The following is a 19,874-nucleotide window of genomic DNA, read 5'->3' on the forward strand; positions in this document are numbered from 1 at the left end:
GTATGTGTATCCTCAGTCCTAGAGGTGTTAGTGTATGTGTGTATCCTCAGTCCTAGAGGTGTCAGTGTATGTGTGTATCCTCAGTTCTAGAGGTGTCAGTGTATGTGTATCCTCAGTTCTAGAGGTGTCAGTGTATGTGTGTATCCTCAGTCCTAGATTTGTCAGTGTATGTGTGTATCCTCAGTCCTAGAGGTGTCAGTGTATGTGTGTATCCTCAGTCCCAGAGGTGTCAGTGTATGTGTGTATCCTCAGTCCCAGAAGTGTCAGTGTATGTGTGTATCCTCAGTCCTAGAGGTGTCAGTGTATGTGTATCCTCAGTCCTAGAGGTGTTAGTGTATGTGTGTATCCTCAGTCCTAGAGGTGTCAGTGTATGTGTGTATCCTCAGTTCTAGAGGTGTCAGTGTATGTGTATCCTCAGTTCTAGAGGTGTCAGTGTATGTGTGTATCCTCAGTCATAGAGGTGTCAGTGTATGTGTGTATCCTCAGTCCTAGAGGTGTCAGTGTATGTGTATCCTCAGTCCTAGAGGTGTCAGTGTATGTGTGTATCCTCAGTCCTAGAGGTGTTAGTGTATGTGTGTATCCTCAGTCCTAGAGGTGTCAGTGTATGTGTGTATCCTCAGTCCTAGAGGTGTCAGTTTATGTGTGTATCCTCAGTCCTAGAGGTGTCAGTGTATGTGTGTATCCTCAGTCCTAGAGGTGTCAGTGTATGTGTGTATCCTCAGCCCTAGAGGTGTCAGTGTATGTGTGTATCCTCAGTTCTAGAGGTGTCAGTGTATGTGTGTATCCTCAGCCCTAGAGGTGTCAGTGTAGGTTTATATCCTCAGTTCTAGAGGTGTCAGTGTAGGTTTATATCCTCAGTTCTAGAGGTGTCAGTGTATGTGTGTATCCTCAGTCCTAGAGGTGTCAGTGTATGTGTGTATCCTCAGTCCTAGAGGTGTCAGTGTATGTGTGTATCCTCAGTCCTAGAGGTGTCAGTGTATGTGTGTATCCTCAGTTCTAGAGGTGTCAGTGTATGTGTGTATCCTCAGTCCTAGAGGTGTCAGTATATGTGTGTATCCTCAGCCCTAGAGGTGTCAGTGTATGTGTGTATCCTCAGTCCTAGAGGTGTCAGTGTATGTGTGTATTCTCAGTCCTAGAAGTGTCAGTGTATGTGTGTATCCTCAGTCCTAGAGGTGCAGTGTATGTGTGTATCCTCAGTTCTAGAGGTGTCAGTGTATGTGTATCCTCAGCCCTAGAGGTGTCAGTGTATGTGTGTATCCTCAGTCCTAGAGGTGCAGTGTATGTGTGTATCCTCAGTCCTAGAGGTGCAGTGTATGTGTGTATCCTCAGTCCTAGAGGTGCAGTGTGTGTGTATCCTCAGCCCTAGAGGTGTCAGTGTATGTGTGTATCCTCAGTCCTAGAGGTGTCCATGTATGTGTGTATCCTCAGTCCTAGAGGTGCAGTGTATGTGTGTATCCTCAGTCCTAGAGGTGTCAGTGTATGTGTATATCCTCAGTCCTAGAGGTGTCCGTGTATGTGTGTATCCTCAGTCCTAGAGGTGCAGTGTATGTGTGTATCCTCAGTCCTAGAGGTGTCAGTGTATGTGTATCCTCAGTTCTAGAGGTGTCAGTGTATGTGTGTATCCTCAGTTCTATAGGTGTCAGTGTATGTGTGTATCCTCAGTCCTAGAGGTGTCAGTGTATGTTTATATCCTCAGTCCTAGAGGTGTCAGTGTATGATTATATGCTCAGTCCTAGAGGCCATTTTGAAAAGGCTCCCTTTCATTGAAGATTCAGTATACCGCGTCGACCATATGAAGAGGATGCTCCGCTCCGGATGTCTTCAGGATGCACACACTCCGTGCCGCCCGGATGAAGATAGAAGACGCTGCCGGATGAAGATAGTAGATACCACCTGTATGAAGATAGAAGACGCCGCCTGGATGGATGAAGACCTCGCCGCCTGGATGAAGATCTCTCGCCGCCTGGATGTCCGGACTTCAGGAACTGTAAGTGGATCTTCGGGGGTTAGTGCTAGGATTTTTTAAACTTTTTTGGGTTGCTTTTTTTTAGTTAAGGGTTTGGGCTTTTCTAAAAAGTGCTGAATGCCCTTTTAAGGGCAATACCCATACAAGTGTCCTTTTCATGGCAATGGGTAGCTTAGGTTAGAGTTAGGTTTATTATTTTGGTGGGTTGGTTGGGTGATGGGTTTTAATGTTGGGGGGTCTTTGTGTTTTTTTTTTTTACAGGTAAAAGAACTGATTTCTTTGGGGCAATGCCCCACAAAAGGCCCTTTTAAGGGCTATTGGAAGTTCATTGTAGGCTAGGGTTTTTTTATTTTGGGTGGGCTTTTTTTTTTAGGGCTATTAGATTTGGTGTAATTGTTTTTCTTTTGGATAATTTTGTTTGTTATTTTTCATAATTTATTAATTGTTATATTTTTGTAATTAGATACTTTGTAATTTTTATAGTAGTGTTAGGATTTTTTTTAATGTGTATTTTAGTTGTCTTTAATTTGTAGTATAGCGGCAGAATAGGGGTTAATGAATTTTCATAGTGGCGGCAATGTCGGGAGCAGCAGATTAGGGGTTAATAACATTATGTAGGTGTCGGCAATTTCAAAGCGGCAGATTAGGGGTGTTTAGACGTGGGCTTTTATGTTAGGGTGTTAGGTGTAAACGTAACTTTTTTTCCCCATAGACATCAATGGGGCTGCGTTACGGAGCTTTTCATCCCGCGATCGCAGGTGTTAGATCTTTTTATTAACTCGCTCTCCCCATTGATGTCTATGGGGAAAGCGTGCACGAGCACATCCAAACAGCGCTTGTATTTTGTGCGGTATGGAGCTCAACCATATCGCACGCACAAGCCGGCTGTTTGAAAACTTGTAATAGCAGCGCTATGGAGGGTGAAATAACACAACTTTTTTTGTGTTTGTTAAATACCCTCTATCGCGCATAACTTTTAATCTACCTGTAAGTGCACAGTTGCTGTCTCCGAGACAAAATGAGTATTTTATATTGTTCCTCTATGTTTAAGTCAATGTGACTGGTTACGAATCAAATTCCTGATGCCATGGCCTCTAGTAATCATGGTCTGACGGACCTGATCCGACACTGCGGATCAGGTCCGCCAGACCTCGCTGAATACGGCAAGCAATACGCTCGCCATATTCAGCATTGTGCCAGCAGCTCACAAGAGCTGCTGGTGCAACGCCGCCCCCTGCAGACAGGGGGGTGTCAATCAACCCAATCGTACTCAATTGGATTGATTTGCGGCGATGTCTGTCCGCCTGCTCAGAGCAGGCGGACAGGTTATGGAGCAGCGGTCTTTGTGACCGCTGCTTCATAACTGCTGTTTCTGGCGAGCCTGAAGACTCGCCAGAAACACGGGGCATCAAGCTCCATACGGAGCTTGATAAATATGCCCCCATGTCTTAAAAAACTCTACTAGCTACAGAAAAAAAAGTATATAGATATTTACTTGTGGGATTGCTAAATAAAGTGTTGTTTCTACAATTGAAAGAGTTAATAGTTGTCTACAATTGTTCAAGTATATGTTAATTTAGTATTAAATCCAGGGGCCAACTCCCCAGTAAATTCTTTCCAGAAGCAAGAGTCTTTGAATGACAGCCAGCGTAACTAGAAAGAAATGAGAAGTATCTCTTGAGATAGCCAAAACTACAGAAGAATGTGTCAATTATTCTTTTAAAACTGTCAAGAATCCATCATGTTATCACCATCACAAGCCTAATCAATACCGAAACACTTCAAAGCCAGAATGAAATACACAATAAAAATGCCGCTATCCATCCCTTACAGATAAGCCTTTGTTTTCATTTTGTCTGTGATCTCAGGGTCTCTGTTGGTGTCAAGAAACACTTAATATGCCTAGAGTTTGTCTTAAGTTCAATAACCAGTGATACCTAGCAGAAAAGTATGTTCCACCATAAAGATAATGGTATCACTGAATAGACCATCAGCAATCGCAAACACAAAAAACACCCGCTCCTCAGGAAAAATACCCAAATTTGAGAGGAATGGTGTAGCTGAATAAATCACCGGCTAGAAGACAATACTGACTTGTAGATATACACATAGATATACATATAGGGATCAGAGGTTTGATTAGTAATTTACTCAATTTGATTTTCTGTATGTAGAGGGTGAGTAATTAGCTGTACCATATATACACTTACCTGGTACATGGTGGTCTTAAATTATAAGCTTGCAAAGAAATAATTCATGACCTTAATATATATATATATCTTAGTAGAAGGAGAGAGTAGTGATATGAGGGAGACCTTGGTCGCTGTTCTATTTGGGTAATGAATGCACTGCCTTGCCAAATGCCCCCTAATGTTTTTTTTTCTCGGTTTTCTTAAAATTTTATTTCAATCTCTTAATAATTCTGAATATTTTTTACTTAGGTAATGCATTTTAATTTTAATATTCATGCTTTTCTAAATGGAATTGTGCATCTTTGAAATACCATTTTAAAAAGATTATTTCCCATTTATTTTTCTTCCACCTTTATGTTGATGGTGAATTGTTGATATCCCAGAAAAGTAAATGCAACTCAAGCAGTTTTCACTAATTGAAACAACTGTAATTTAAATATATTGGAAGGGCTTAGAAAACAGTCAAAAATCACCTGAGCTTTACCAGGGGTGTTGAGTCTATGGCATGTTTATCTAAGACAGCTTGCTACCACAATAGTACTTGGCTATATTGGCAGCATTTGTAAAAAAAAATTTGATGAATCCATGTGAAGTATCAGCAATTGAGCTTTAATTGTTGACTATATATTAAGCGCTAGATTACAAGTGGCATGCTATTATTAGCACAAGTCGTTATAACCAATAAAATATGTGTGTGTTTGTATATACAGTGAGGAAAAAAAAATATTTGATCCCCTGCTGATTTTGTACGTTTGTCCACTAACAACAAAATGACCTGTCTATAATTTTAATGGTAGGTTTATTTGAACAGTGAGAGACAGAATAACAACAAAAAAATCCAGAAAAATGCATTTCAAAAAAGTTATAAATTGATTTGCATTTTAATGAGTGAAATAAGTATTTGATCCCCTATCAATCAGCAAGATTTCTGGCTCCGAGGTGTCTTTTATATAGGTAATGAGCTGAGATTAGGAGCACTCTTCTCTTAAAGGGAGTGCGTATAATCTCATCTTGGTACCTGTATAAAAGACACCTGTCCAAAGAAGCAATCAATCAATAAGATTTCAAACTCTCCACCATGGCCAAGACATAAGAGCTGTCCAAGGATGTCAGGGATATGATTGTAGACCTACACAAGGCTGAAATGGGCTACAAGACCATCGTCAAGCAGCTTGGTGAGAAGGTGACAACAGTTGGTGCAATTATTCGCAAATGGAAGAAACACAAAATAACTTTCAATCTCCCTCGGTCTGGGGCTCCAAGCAAAATCTCCCCTCGTGGAGTTTCATGAGAACGGTGAGGAATCAGCCCAGAACTACACAGGAGGATCTTGTCAATTACCTCAAGGCAGCTGGGACCATAGTCACCAAGAAAACAATTGGTGAAGTCCCGCTACTCGAGAAAGCACATGTACAGGCCCGTCTGAAGTTTGCCAATGAACATCTGAATGATTCAGGGGAAAACTGGGTAAAAGTGTTGTGGTCAGATGAGACCAAAATCGAGCTCTTTGGCATCAACTCGCTGTGTTTGGAGGAGGAGGAATGCTGCCCATGACCCCAAGAACACCATCCCCACCCTCAAACATGGAGGTGGAAACATTATGCTTTGGGGGTGTTTTTCTGCTAAGGGGACAGGACAACTTCACTGCATCAAAGGGACGATAGACGGGGCCATGTAACATCTCAGCCAGGTCTTGGAAAATGGGTCTTGAATGGGTTTTCCAGCATGACAATGACCAAAAACACAGGGCCAAGGCAACAAAGGAGTGGCTCAAGAAGAAGCACAGTAAGGTCCTGGAGTGGCCTAGCCAATCTCCAGACCTTAATCCTATAGAAAATCTGTGGAAGGAGCTGAAGGTTCGAGTTGACAAATGTCATCCTCAAAACCTTAATGACTTGGAGAGGATCTGCATAGAGGAGGTGGACAAAATCCCTCCTGAGATGTGTGCAAACCTGGTGGCCAACTACAAGAAACGTCTTACCTCTATGATTGCCAACAAGGGTTTTGCCACCAAGTACTAAGTCATGTTTTGCAAAGGGGTCAAATACATTTGTCACTCATTAAAATGCAAATCAATTTTTAACTTTTGTTTTAAATGCATTTTTCTGAATTGCTTTGTTGTTTTTCTGTCTCTCACTGTTCAAATAAACCTACCATTAAAATTATAGACTGATAATTTCTTTGTCAGTGGGCATATATATATATATATATATACACATATAAACAAATATATACACATTTATGCACATCAGGTTTCTCTTGCGTGCAAGCAGTTTACTTTTAACTTGTAATACACGCACTAATATACCCAGCTTATAAATGGAATGTAATGTATCGCTTTCTCTACAGCGATATATGCGCTCCACTTTGTAATACCAGCACACGCTAATGTGCGCTGGTATTACAAGTTAGGTGCAATAAGAAGTTGACCTTGCTGTAGCAGTAACCAGTCACTTGCAAAATGATAAATTTGACCGTTTGCGAACATGCAATAATTTAGCGCTCCACTTGTAATCTAGCCCTAAAGGTTTAATGAAACAAAAATGTCATGGGAATACAAATGATTGTAGATTTCACTAATTTTTGTGCACTTTAGGCCCTGTTGGACAATAATAGGCGCAATTCTTGCTTAATTTTAATGAAAATAATATTGTCTTGAAAATGTCCTTACAAATGGGACACATTAGAGGTTTAGCAATCAGATCTGTGATTATGATGAATAAGAGAAAATAAATGCTTTTTTTTCTTATAAATCCCCAAGTGAGATCTGTACTATAAATCAAAGTAATTCTTATTTTCCTGCATTTTCTGCCCAAATGATAACATAAAATTGTCATTCGTCACCGTGAACATGACAGGCTTGTGCACTTAAGTAAAATACTACAGCTTTACATCCTCTGACTGTGCTGAGATCAGATCCTTTTCCGATTCTTGTTGTCTAATTCATTATTTGAAAGCTTTTTTCACTACAAAAGCAATATGTCACAATTAAATTATTCTTACAATATCCTACTCAGAATACACTCAGGTTATCATCTTAAATTTGCCATGAAACAAAAAAAATGTAACAGATATACTACCCAGATGTATTTATCTTGAAGAAATGTTACTTCTATATACAATAGACCAAGAAACAAATCTATATAAATAGGGATGTAAGTCTGAAGACGGGGGTAAAACTCCGAAACGTCACTTTTATGGAGTAAAAACTATGGTGATTAGAACACGGAGAGTGATGTTTGTAACTATTTTTGCTGAGCACCCCGGACTATAAATGACTTGTGAGTGCTAAACCGATTGGGATTTTATAAATAGGGATAAATACAAAATACCCAGGCAATCCTCCTCTGAACAGGGAACAAGGAATCTCCAGACGATCGTTTCAGCCTTTTGTGGGCCTAGTCAGTGAGGTGCAGCCATATTCCTTTAAGCACATTGGACAAGGAGTCTACATCTGATTTCCCCCATCACCCTTAGGGAGTCTTCCCCAGAGTCATATTGCAAATACAAACAGAAAGAGAAGCAGTCTGCCAGGAATGAACAACAGCTCAGTAGCTTGTTCTATTGCGAGTTAATACCCTGGGTGTAGCCTCTTTTAGCCCAATTGTACTTTTCACAGAGAACTTTTCTGAAGTATATCAGTCTGATCCCACCTTACAAGGTCAGCCCAGCCCCTAATTACCAGGCAACTCCAGGTGATCATTTTGGCCTTATTTGAGCCTCGTCTGTATGCATATTTACTGTGGATACCTGACTGTGGTCAAGTTGCTTTTATATTGAGTGTTTCTTTGAAAGACAGTGTACTGTAACATTGTCTCTCCTTTAATGGTCTAGATTATAAATTGAGTGCAATCAATAGAGCAGAGTGCTTAATCTTGTAATTAATCTCACAAAAAAATTATAATGTAGTATCACAAGTGGATGGTTAATTTTTATCTAGAGTATCTTAAAAGTGCTGAAACTTGTAGTGTGTCCTATACTTTTACTGGATAGCACAAGGATAGCATTATGGTTCTCACTGCGCTTGTACTAAAAGTAGTCCTGGAATCACAATCTGTTGGGAGCTGCGTTTTCGGCTCTTTTTAGGCTGAAAAGGCTACTTTTTGATTTGGCACAATTCCAATAGCTTTTTTATAACTGATTCTCACACTTGCAAAATAAAAATTTGGATCCTATGAAGGCAAAATGTTCTCCCTGATCACAATACATTTTCAGCTCACTTTACAACAGCTTTCCAAGTGCATTTTTGGCTCTTTAATGAATTTATAAGTCCTTGGAAGGGCTTTTTTTTAATACTATTTCATGGCTATATGGTAAACACACTTGGCGAGATTTTCAGTGAGAGTTTGGTGTTAACAGGGGTGCGTTGCTAACTAGGCTTTTTTTTTTCTAACGCTACCTTAAGCCAACGCTGGTATTACAGGTCTTTTTAAACCTGGCGTTAGCCCCAAAAAAGTTGAGCGTAGAGCAAAATTTAGCTCCATATCTCACCTCAATACCAGCGTTGCTTACGGTAGCGGTAAGCTGGCTAAACGTGCTCGTGCACAATTTCCCCATAGGAAACAATAGGGCTGAGCTGGCTGGAAAAAAACCTAACACCTGCAAAAAAGCAGCGTTCAGCTCCTAACGCAGCCCCATTGTTTCCTATGGGGAAATAGAAAATATGTCTGCACCTAACACCCTAACATGAACCCCAAGTCTAAACACCCCTAATCTTACACTTATTAACCCCTAATCTGCCACCCCCGCCATCATCGCCACCTGCATTATACTATTAACCCCTAATCTGCCGCTCCAGACACTGCCGCCACCTACATTATAGTTATAAACCCCTAATCTGCTGCCCCCAACATCGCCGAAACCTACATTATAGTTATTAACCCCTAATCTGCCCCCCCACCGTCGCCACAACTATATTATATTAATTAACCCCTAATCTGCCGCTGCCAACGTCGCCGCTACTATAATAAAGTTATTAACCCCTAAACCTAAGTCTAACCCTAACACCCCCCTAACTTAAATATGATTTAAATAAATCTAAATAAAATAACTACAATTAAATAAATTATTCCTATTGAAAACTAAATACTTACCTATAAAATAAAACATAAGATAGCTACAATATAAGTAATAGTTACATTGTAGCTATCTTATGATTTATTTTTATTTTACAGGCAACTTTGTATTTAGTTTAACTAGTTACAATAGTTATTAAATAGTTATTAACTATTTAATAACTACTTAGCTAAAATAAGTAAAAATTATTTGTAAAATAAATCCTAAACTAAGTTAAAATTACACCTCACACTACACTATCATTAAATAAATTAACTAAAATACCTACACTTAATTACAATTAAATTCAATAAACTAAATTACGAAAAAAACAAACACTAAATTACAGAAAATAAAAAAAGAATTGCAAGAATTTTAAACTAATTACAGCTAATCTAATCCCCCTAATAAAATAAAAAAGCCCCCCAAAATAATAAAATTTCCCTACCCTATACTAAATTACAAACAGCCCTTAAAAGGGCCTTTTGGGGGGCATTGTCCCAAAGTAATCAGTTCTTTTACCTGTAAAAGAAAAATACAATACCCCCCAACATTAAAACCCACCACCCACACACCCCTACTCTAAAACCCACCCCATCCCCCCTTAAAAAAACCTAACACTACCCCATTAAAGATCTCCCTGCCTTGAGCCGTCTTCACCCAGCCGGGCACAAGTGGTCATCCGATCTGGGCAGAAGTCTTCATCCGATGGGGCAGAAGAGGACATCCAGATCAGCAGAAGTCTTCATCCTATCCGGGCAGAAGAGGACATCCGGACCAGCAGAAGGCTTCATCCAAGCGGCATCTTCTATCTTCTTCCATCCGACGAGGAGCGACTCCATCTTGAGGGCATCCGGCGCGGAGCATCCTTCCAGCATGACGGACTAACGACGAATGACGGTTCCTTTAAATAACGTCATCCAAGATGGCGTTCCTCGAATTCCGATTGTCTGATAGGATTCTACCAGCCAATCAGAATTAAGGTAGGAAAAATCCGATTGGTTGATTTAATCAGCCAATCAGATTGAAGTTAAATCTTATTGGCTGATTGGATCAACCAATAGAATTGACCTCGCATTCAATTGGCTGATCCAATCAGCCAATCAGATTGAACTTCAATCTGATTGGCTGATTAAATCAACCAATCAGATTTTTCCTACCTTAATTCCGATTGGCTGAAAGAATCCTATCAGCCAATCGGAATTCGAGGGATGCCATCTTGGATGACGTCATTTAAAGGAACCGTCATTCGTCGTTAGTCCGTTGTGCTGGAAGGATGCTCCGCGCCAGATGTCTTCAAGATGGAGTCGCTCCTCGTCGGATGGAAGAAGATAGAAGATGCCGCTTGGATGAAGCCTTCTGCCGGTCCGGATGTCCTCTTCTGCCCGGATAGGATGAAGACTTCTGCCGGTCTGGATGTCCTCTTCTGCCCCATCGGATGAAGACTTCTGCCCGGATCGGATGACCACTTGTGCCCGGCTGGGTGAAGACGTCTCAAGGTAGGGAGATCTTCAATGGGGTAGTGTTAGTTTTTTTAAGGGGGGATTGGGTGGGTTTTAATGTTGGGGGGGTATTGTATTTTTCTTTTACAGGTAAAAGAGCTGATTACTTTGGGGCAATGCCCCACAAAAGGCACTTTTAAGGGCTATTTGTAATTTAGTATAGGGTAGGGAAATATTATTATTTTGGGGGGCTTTTTTATTTTATTAGGGGGATTAGATTAGGTGTAATTAGTTTAAAATTCTTGTAATTCTTTTCTTATTTTCTGTAATTTAGTGTTTGTTTTTTTCCGTAATTTAGTTTATTGAATTTAATTGTAATTAATTTTAGGTATTTTAGTTAATTTATTTAATGATAGTGTAGTGTTAGGTGTAATTGGAACTTATGTTAGGATTTATTTTACAGGTAATTTTGTACTTATTTTAGCTAGGTAGTTATTAAATAGTTAATAACTAATAACTAGTGTACCTAGCTAAAATAAATACAAAGTTGACTGTAAAATAAATATAAATCCTAAGCTAGCTACAATGTAACTATTAGTTATATTGTAGCTAGCTTAGGGTTTATTTTATAGGTAAGTATTTAATTTTAAATAGGATTAATTTATTTAATTATGTTAAATGTATTTCGTTTAATTTAAATTATATTTAAGTTAGGGGGGTTAGGGTTAGACTTAGGTTTAGGGGTTAATAACTTTATTATAGTAGTGGCGACGTTGGGGGTGGCAGATTAGGGGTTAATAAATGTTAGTAGGTGTCGGCAATGTTAGGGATGGCAGATTAGGGGTTAATACAATTTAACTAGTGTTTGCGAGGCGGGAGTGCAGCGGTTTAGGGGTTAATAATTGTAGGTAGGTGGCGGCGATGTCCGGTCGTCAGATTAGGGGTTAATAATTGTAGGTAGGTGGCGGCCACGTTGGGGGCAGCAGATTAGGGGTTAATAAATATAATGTAGGTGTTGGCGATGTTAGGGGCAACAGATTAGGGGTTCATAGGTATATTGTAGGTGGCGGCGATGTCCGATCGGCAGATTAGGGGTTAAAATTTTTTATTTTAGTGTTTGCGATGTGGGTGGCTTTAATAGGTAGTTTATGGGTGTTAGTGTACATTGTAGCACTTTAGTTAAAAGTTTTATGTTCTGGCGTTAGCCCATAAAACTCTTAACCACTGACTTTTAAATGAGGTAGAAGTCTTGACAGGAGAAGGTCTACCGCTCACTTCTTCCAAGGCTGGTAATACCAGTGTTAGGCAAATCCCATTAAAAATATAGGATATGCAATTGACGTAAGGGGATTTGCGGTAGCCTTGAGTCGCGGAAGAAAAGTGAGCGGTGAGCCTGTTCCTGTCAGACTTGTCAGACTCGTAATACCAACGTTAGAAAAAAAGCAGCGTTGGGACCTCTCAACGCTGCTTTTTAAGGCTAACGCCAAACTCGTAATCTCGGTGACTGAACTGACTACATGATACATTATAGAGGTTTGTCCGCTGCTCTGAGCAGACGGACAGGAATCGCCTCAATTCAACCCGATCGAGTACTATTGGGTTAATTGACACCTCCCTGCTGGCGGCCCATTGGCCGCAATTCTGTAGAGGCGGCATTGCACCAGCAGCTCTTGTGCAATGCTGAATACAGAGAGCGTATTGCTCTCCGCATTCAGCGAGGTCTTGCGGACCTGATCCGCACTGTTGATCAGGTCCGCAAGACCTTTGATACATAGGCCCCATGGTATCAATTTATTAACGTCCTGTTGAAGAGGCTGTTGGAGAGGCTCTATTCAGTCAACAGGTCACACATTTAAAAAGGAGGAAATGTAGTAGTATTAAATAAGAAGGACTATATATGTGAGGCCAAAAGACAGTTGAATGATGTTAAAACATATAGGAAATTGTTTAAGAATCCCACTTGTGATTTCAAAAAGAAACTCCTCAGATTATTAGATCAAGCCATAACATTAGGAATTTTGATTAAGAAAGAAATTAGTGTCCTAGTTCCAAGTCATCCTTCTACACCTATCTTTCACTATTTACCTCAAACGCATAAAAGCATTACTTCACCCCCTGGATGACCAATCATTTCCGGCATTGGTTCACTTTTTGAACCTTTGTCGGAATGGATTGATTCCATTCTGCAACCTCCAGTGGTTAAATTAAGTAGTTACTTGAGAGATTACTCACATCTAATTAAAATCTTACAGAATGTGAAATGGAGGAAGGGTTATCGTTGGATTGTGTCGGATGTAGCTTCTTTATACTACTGAATACCCCATTTCATGGGCATCAGGGCTATAAAATATTTTTTGGACTTGGATACCTGTTTTTCTGAGGAAACTAAGATACTGTTATGTGAAATAGTTGAGTTCCTATTACAACATAATTTTTGCATGTTTGACAATGAATTCTACCTTCAGGTTTGTGGCACCGCGATGCTAAGTTTGCACCCTCGTTCGCCAACCTATACGTAGGTTGGTGGGAGAACAATGTCATTTATAGCGGTGAGAATCCATATGTAGAATCCATTGTCATGTACATGAGATTTATTGATGACTTGATATTCATAGTGGATGAAACAGTTAATGAGAATACATTCATAGAATTCCTGAATGACAACGATTTAAATTTAAAGTTTGTAGGGGAATGTAGACATGATACAATTAATTTTCTTGATCTTGTATTAATAGGTGACACTAATACTAGCACTATAATAACTGACACTTTTCGCAAACCCACTGCTGGTAACAACATTCTTCACGCCAATTCCTGTCATCCACCACATTTATTAAAATCAATACCCAGTGCACAATTTTTGCGACTCAGGAGAAATACTAATTCAGATGGTTTATTTAGGAAGCAGGCAGCTTTATTGAAAGAAAGATTAAGCGAAAGGGGGTATAGTGGAAAATTACTTGATACCAGTTTAACCCAGGCAAGTAGTCATACACAGCAAAGTTTGGTGTCAAAAACCATGAAAGGAAATAATGAATTTAATGATTCTGCTGTAGTTTTTTCTATAGAATATTCCAATCAATTTAATCAAGTGTGCAACATCTTGAAGAGGAATTTATATATTTTAAGACAAGATGAGGCCTTGTGTGAAACTATTGATAACTGCAAATTTGTCCCTAGAAAGGCACCAACTCTGTCCAATAAATTATCACCAAGTTTAGTGTGTTCTAAGAGAAATGATAGAGAGACCTGGTTACATAGAAAAGGCACTTTCAGATGTGGCACAAGACCATGTTAAACATGTGACATCATTGGTACAGGGGCTACTTTTACCAGTTTTGTTACACAAGAAAATTTTGACATTAAGTTCTATGCGAATTGCAGAAGTGAGTATGTTGTATACCTTTTGGAGTGTAATCTTTGCAAAATGTAGTACACAGGTCAGACCAGCAGGGAATTGAGATCGCGTATGAGAGAACACATTAATGACACAACAAACTTTAATAAGGATTCGGCAATTGCCAGACATCATTTTACAATGCATATGAAAAATATGTTTAATATGAATGCTAAAGTCATAGATATAGTAAATAGATCAATAAGGGGAGGTCATAGGAATAAACAGCTACTAAAACAGGAAATGTTCTGGATATATAAGCTGAGAACCATTATTCCTGGAGGTCTTAATAGGGAATGGGATATGAGTTTATTTGTAGGATGATGATAATATCAGATCAAAACATATTTTTACAGTTTCCTTTCACATGAATTAAAAATTAAGAACTAAACTAAATATTGCAGGAATCTGTAGTGCATTATGGCAGAGTCTCATATTCCCCTAGCTTAGTATTCATTAAGACATCTACAGGGAGTGCAGAATTATTAGGCAAATTAGTATTTTGACCACATCATCCTCTTTATGCATGTTGTCTTACTCCAAGCTGTATAGGCCCGAAAGCCTACTACCAATTAAGCATATTAGGTGATGTGCATCTCTGTAATGAGAAGGGGTGTGGTCTAATGACATCAACACCCTATATCAGGTGTGCATAATTATTAGGCAACTTCCTTTCCTTTGGCAAAATGGGTCAAAAGAAGGACTTGACAGGCTCAGAAAAGTCAAAAATAGTGAGATATCTTGCAGAGTGATGCAGCACTCTTAAAATTGCAAAGCTTCTGAAGCGTGATCATCGAACAATCAAGCATTTCATTCAAAATAGTCAACAGGGTCGCAAGAAGCGTGTGGAAAAACCAAGGCGCAAAATAACTGCCCATGAACTGAGAAAAGTCAAGCGTGCAGCTGCCAAGATGCCACTTGCCACCAGTTTGGCCATATTTCAGAGCTGCAACATCACTGGAGTGCCCAAAAGCACAAGGTGCAATACTCAGAGACATGGCCAAGGTAAGAAAGGCTGAAAGACGACCACCACTGAACAAGACACACAAGCTGAAACATCAAGACTGGGCCAAGAAATATCTCAAGACTGATTTTTCTAAGGTTTTATGGACTGATGAAATGAGAGTGAGTCTTTATGGGCCAGATGGATGGGCCCGTGGCTGGATTGGTAAAGGGCAGAGAGCTCCAGTCCGACTCAGACGCCAGCAAGGTGGAGGTGGAGTACTGGTTTGGGCTGGTATCATCAAAGATGAGCTTGTGGGGCCTTTTCGGGTTGAGGATGGAGTCAAGCTCAACTCCCAGTCCTACTGCCAGTTTCTGAAAGACACCTTCTTCAAGCAGTGGTACAGGAAGAAGTCTGCATCCTTCAAGAAAAACATGATTTTCATGCACGACAAAGCCCCATCACACGCGTCCAAGTACTCCACAGCGTGGCTGGCAAGAAAGGGTATAAAAGAAGAAAATCTAATGACATGGCCTCCTTGTTCACCTGATCTGAACCCCATTGAGAACCTGTGGTCCATCATCAAATGTGAGATTTACAAGGAGGGAAAACAGTACACCTCTCTGAACAGTGTCTGGGAGGCTGTGGTTGCTGCTGCACGCAATGTTGATGGTGAACAGATCAAAACACTGACAGAATCCATGGATGGCAGGCTTTTGAGTGTCCTTGCAAAGAAAGGTGGCTATATTGGTCACTGATTTGTTTTTGTTTTGTTTTTGAATGTCAGAAATGTATATTTGTGAATGTTGAGATGTTATATTGGTTTCACTGGTAAAAATAAATAATTGAAATGGGTATATATTTGTTTTTTGTTAAGTTGCCTAATAATTATGCACAGTAATAGTCACCTATTTATTTGTCACACAGCTATAGCTTTTGATCGAGAAATTTGTAAAAGTGGCCTCATATTTGAATTAGACTAATCCACGCACATTGACAGGTATTTTTTCTGGTAAAATATATTTAAAATATGTTTATTGGAATAAACACTTTGATTTAAAATTTAGTTAGGACTGACATATAAAGTTTTTATATGTTCATGACTATGTTCTGCATAATTATATGGTGTATTTTTCTTGTTTTTTATAAAGTAGTAAGTATATTATATCTATGCTAACGTACTAGGTCAGAACTATTAATTATATTTGTTGTGTCCTTAAGCCAATAATGGTGCATTTCTTTGGATATTATTCACCATCTGATGAAAAAACATGTTCTCATTTTTTGTCATAGTGTATTATACTTTTTTACCATTACCAGTTTTTCCATTCATGCAATTTTACCATTAAGAGATCAAGTAAATATTATACAAATTAGGCAACAAGTTATTGATATAACATCATTAATAATAACTGTGAATATTGTTGTCCTTTTTAACATGCTCTCTTTTTTTATATAATGGTATAATATTGCAACAAATCTGTATTATCAATTGTATTTTCGTTTTGATGCTCTACCACCTGTTTCCATATTTGTAACACATTCATGCTCATTTGAGCATGTTTTTAAGTTTTGTATTTTAAATTTATTGTCTGGGTTTTCGATTGGGTACTGTGCCTTTAAAAAGGTGAGGTCCATGTGTAAACACTCATCCCTATGATTAAGTGCCCGTTTGTGGCATGAAACGCGTAAGGGGTTAATCCACTGTTCTATGCCTTAATTTTTAACGATTTTTTAATAAACCTAAGTTTTAGGTTTATATGTGCCTCAAGAGTGCTGCTTTCCCTGTGCTTAGTGAATTATATGCGGCTTATGCTCAGTCGCACTCGGCTAGCACCTCACTGGGCTGTGTTTGCAACTCCTCCTCAGCTAGGCAATACTTGGCTCTCCTCGTCAGACAGGATCTGCAGCGGCCTTGTTTGTACATTCACACATTTACATATGTATAGGGACATGTCATGACTACGTGATATCCTGAATAGGCAAGGGGATCTGCAGCGGCTTTGTTTGTACATTCACACATTTACATATGTATAGGGACATGTCATGACTACGTGATATCCTGAATAGGGAAGGGGATCTGCAGGAAAAGTCCCTTCACACCAACATCTACAAATTGCTGTGATTTCATATTTCACTCTTAATTTTTAATATTATTTTTCCTTTTAACAGTACTGGCGTTATTAAAATCATGTTTTTATAGGAAATCACTTAGTTGCGGCTTTCATAACTATATATTACATTACGTTTCCAGCCCTACCATGCATTGTTTTTCTATTGCTTGATGTTTTTGTGTTGATTTCTAATAAATGCTCTCATATTGCTTTTCTCTCCCAATCAAGGGCCATATTAGGAGTGGAGCTTTAATAGTTATGCAAGAACAAAAAGGGGTTTATCGTGGGTGTTTGTGTGCATCGGATTTAACACTCGTATTACAATTTGAAAGTAAACACAATCGCTTGAGCGCAATCACAATTTATGCTAAAATAATTACTGTGTCCTCAGAGCTCTGGTTAAATGTTTTCTGAAAAGAAAAAAGTGTTACACAAAACATCATAAATACATTACACAGTACAGTTACACTCATAATAACACTGCCTAATAAATATACATTACACAGTACAGTTACACTCATAATAACACTGTCTAATAAATATACATTACACAGTACAGTTACACTCATAATAACACTGTCTAATAAATATACATTACACAGTACAGTTACACTCATATTAACACTGTCTAATAAATATACATTACACAGTACAGTTACACACATAATAACACTCTCTAATAAATATACATTACACAGTACAGTTACACTCATAATAACACTGTCTAATAAATATACATTACACAGTACAGTTACACACATAATAACACTGTCTAATAAATATACATTACACAGTACAGTTACACTCATAATAACACTGACTAATAAATATACATTACACAGTACAGTTACACTCATAATAACACTGTCTAATAAATATACATTACACAGTACAGTTACACACATAATAACACTGTCTAATAAATTTACATTACACAGTACAGTTACAGGCGTAATAACATTGTCTAATAAATATACATTACACAGTACAGTTACACGCATAATAACATTGTCTAATAAATATACATTACACAGTACAGTTAAACTCATATTAACTCTGTCTAATGAATATACATTACACAATACAGTTACACACATAATAATACTATCTAATAAATATACATTTCACAGTACAGTTACACTCATAATAACACCATCTAATAAATATACATTACACAGTACAGTTACACTCATAATAGAACTGTCTAATAAATATACATTGCACAGTACAGTTACACTCATAATAGCACTGTCTAATAAATATGCATTACACAGTACAGTTACACTCATATTAACACTGTCTGATAAATATATAAATATACATTACATAGTACAGTTACACTCATATCAACACTGTCTAATAAATATACATTACACAGTACAGTTACACTCATATTAACAGATAGCAAAAGATGAGGCAGCAGTCAGTTCCTTGTATGCGTAAAAGACAATTCTTTATTCTTCTGTTTAAAACATCACATCACAGCAAACAGGTAAAAGGAATGCAGGTGGTTGACTAGTTTCGGCAGTGCCGTAATCATAAACCTGCAATCACTTAAGAAGTGAACATATTTAAAGGGATTGCTTAACACAGTGATTGGTCAATGTTAATGGGAGGTTACAACCCCTCCCTTACATATTAACCTCTTACTTGTAAATAACTTGTTGCATCTAAATGCAGCATTTAACATGAAATATTCCAACTATAGCTATAGAACATCAATTAAATTGCTTGTTTAATACAAAATACAAATTTATAAAATGCAATGTTCTAGTTATCTTGAAAGCTGACCTGCAGGTTAGAGCCCTATACAATGAATGGAAAAACCCTTACTAATAAGTGCAGAACCTTTCATTTAGAACTATGATGTATCAAAATGATGTCAGAAATAGCAATAGTTAATTGTTCAACACTCAGTAGGCTATTAATAAATATATTTCCAAAATAAAATAAAATATACAAAAATATATATAAGGATACTAAGCTAGTGAGGGCCATCTTAATTATACACCTAGTTTAGAAAACATAGATGCCATCAATAATAATAGGACTATTCTCATGATAACCAAATATTGCTGTAAACCTTAATATATCTTGACAGATGTATGGTGATTGATTACACCAACAAATTCATTTACTATAAGAGCAATTATTTAGGAAAAACATGAGAAAACTATTTGATAATGATAGCCATGAAATATTTTCCAACACATGTATGTTACAATTGAATATGTTTAAACACATTCAAAGTACCCATAACAATGTATATTATATATATAGCCAGTCCATAAGTTTGTAGTATATTGAACAGAAACCAGCTTGTCAATTATAATATTGCAACAATATGTGTGTGTTTTGTTTTCAAAGAAACTAGTACCAGATCGATCACGATGGAATATTGACGGTATTACAAATATTACAATTATTATAATTATTGCAAATATGGTCTCGTGGGCACCAGTCCAGATCAATGGGAAAATACGTAAAGGGTAACAGTGTAGGTAATAACGGAAATCTCAGCAGACCTCTGAAAAGACCCTCTATATATAAGCTCAAAAATATATATATATATATATATCAGATAAGGTCAGAGTGGAAAATATTCATTAATGCCAATGATTGATGAGATCAAACTCAGAATTGAAGCCCTCCGGCACCTGTGTATGGAGTTTGAAAATCCAGAAGGCTTCCTGTCTGGCTAGGATCTCATCTTTGTTACCCCCTCTTGAGGGTTGCTTAATCTGTTCAATTGCCCTCCAATTGAA

Source organism: Bombina bombina, chromosome 2 (genome assembly GCF_027579735.1).
Source record: "Bombina bombina isolate aBomBom1 chromosome 2, aBomBom1.pri, whole genome shotgun sequence".
In the NCBI taxonomy this organism is placed as follows: Eukaryota; Metazoa; Chordata; class Amphibia; order Anura; family Bombinatoridae; genus Bombina; species Bombina bombina.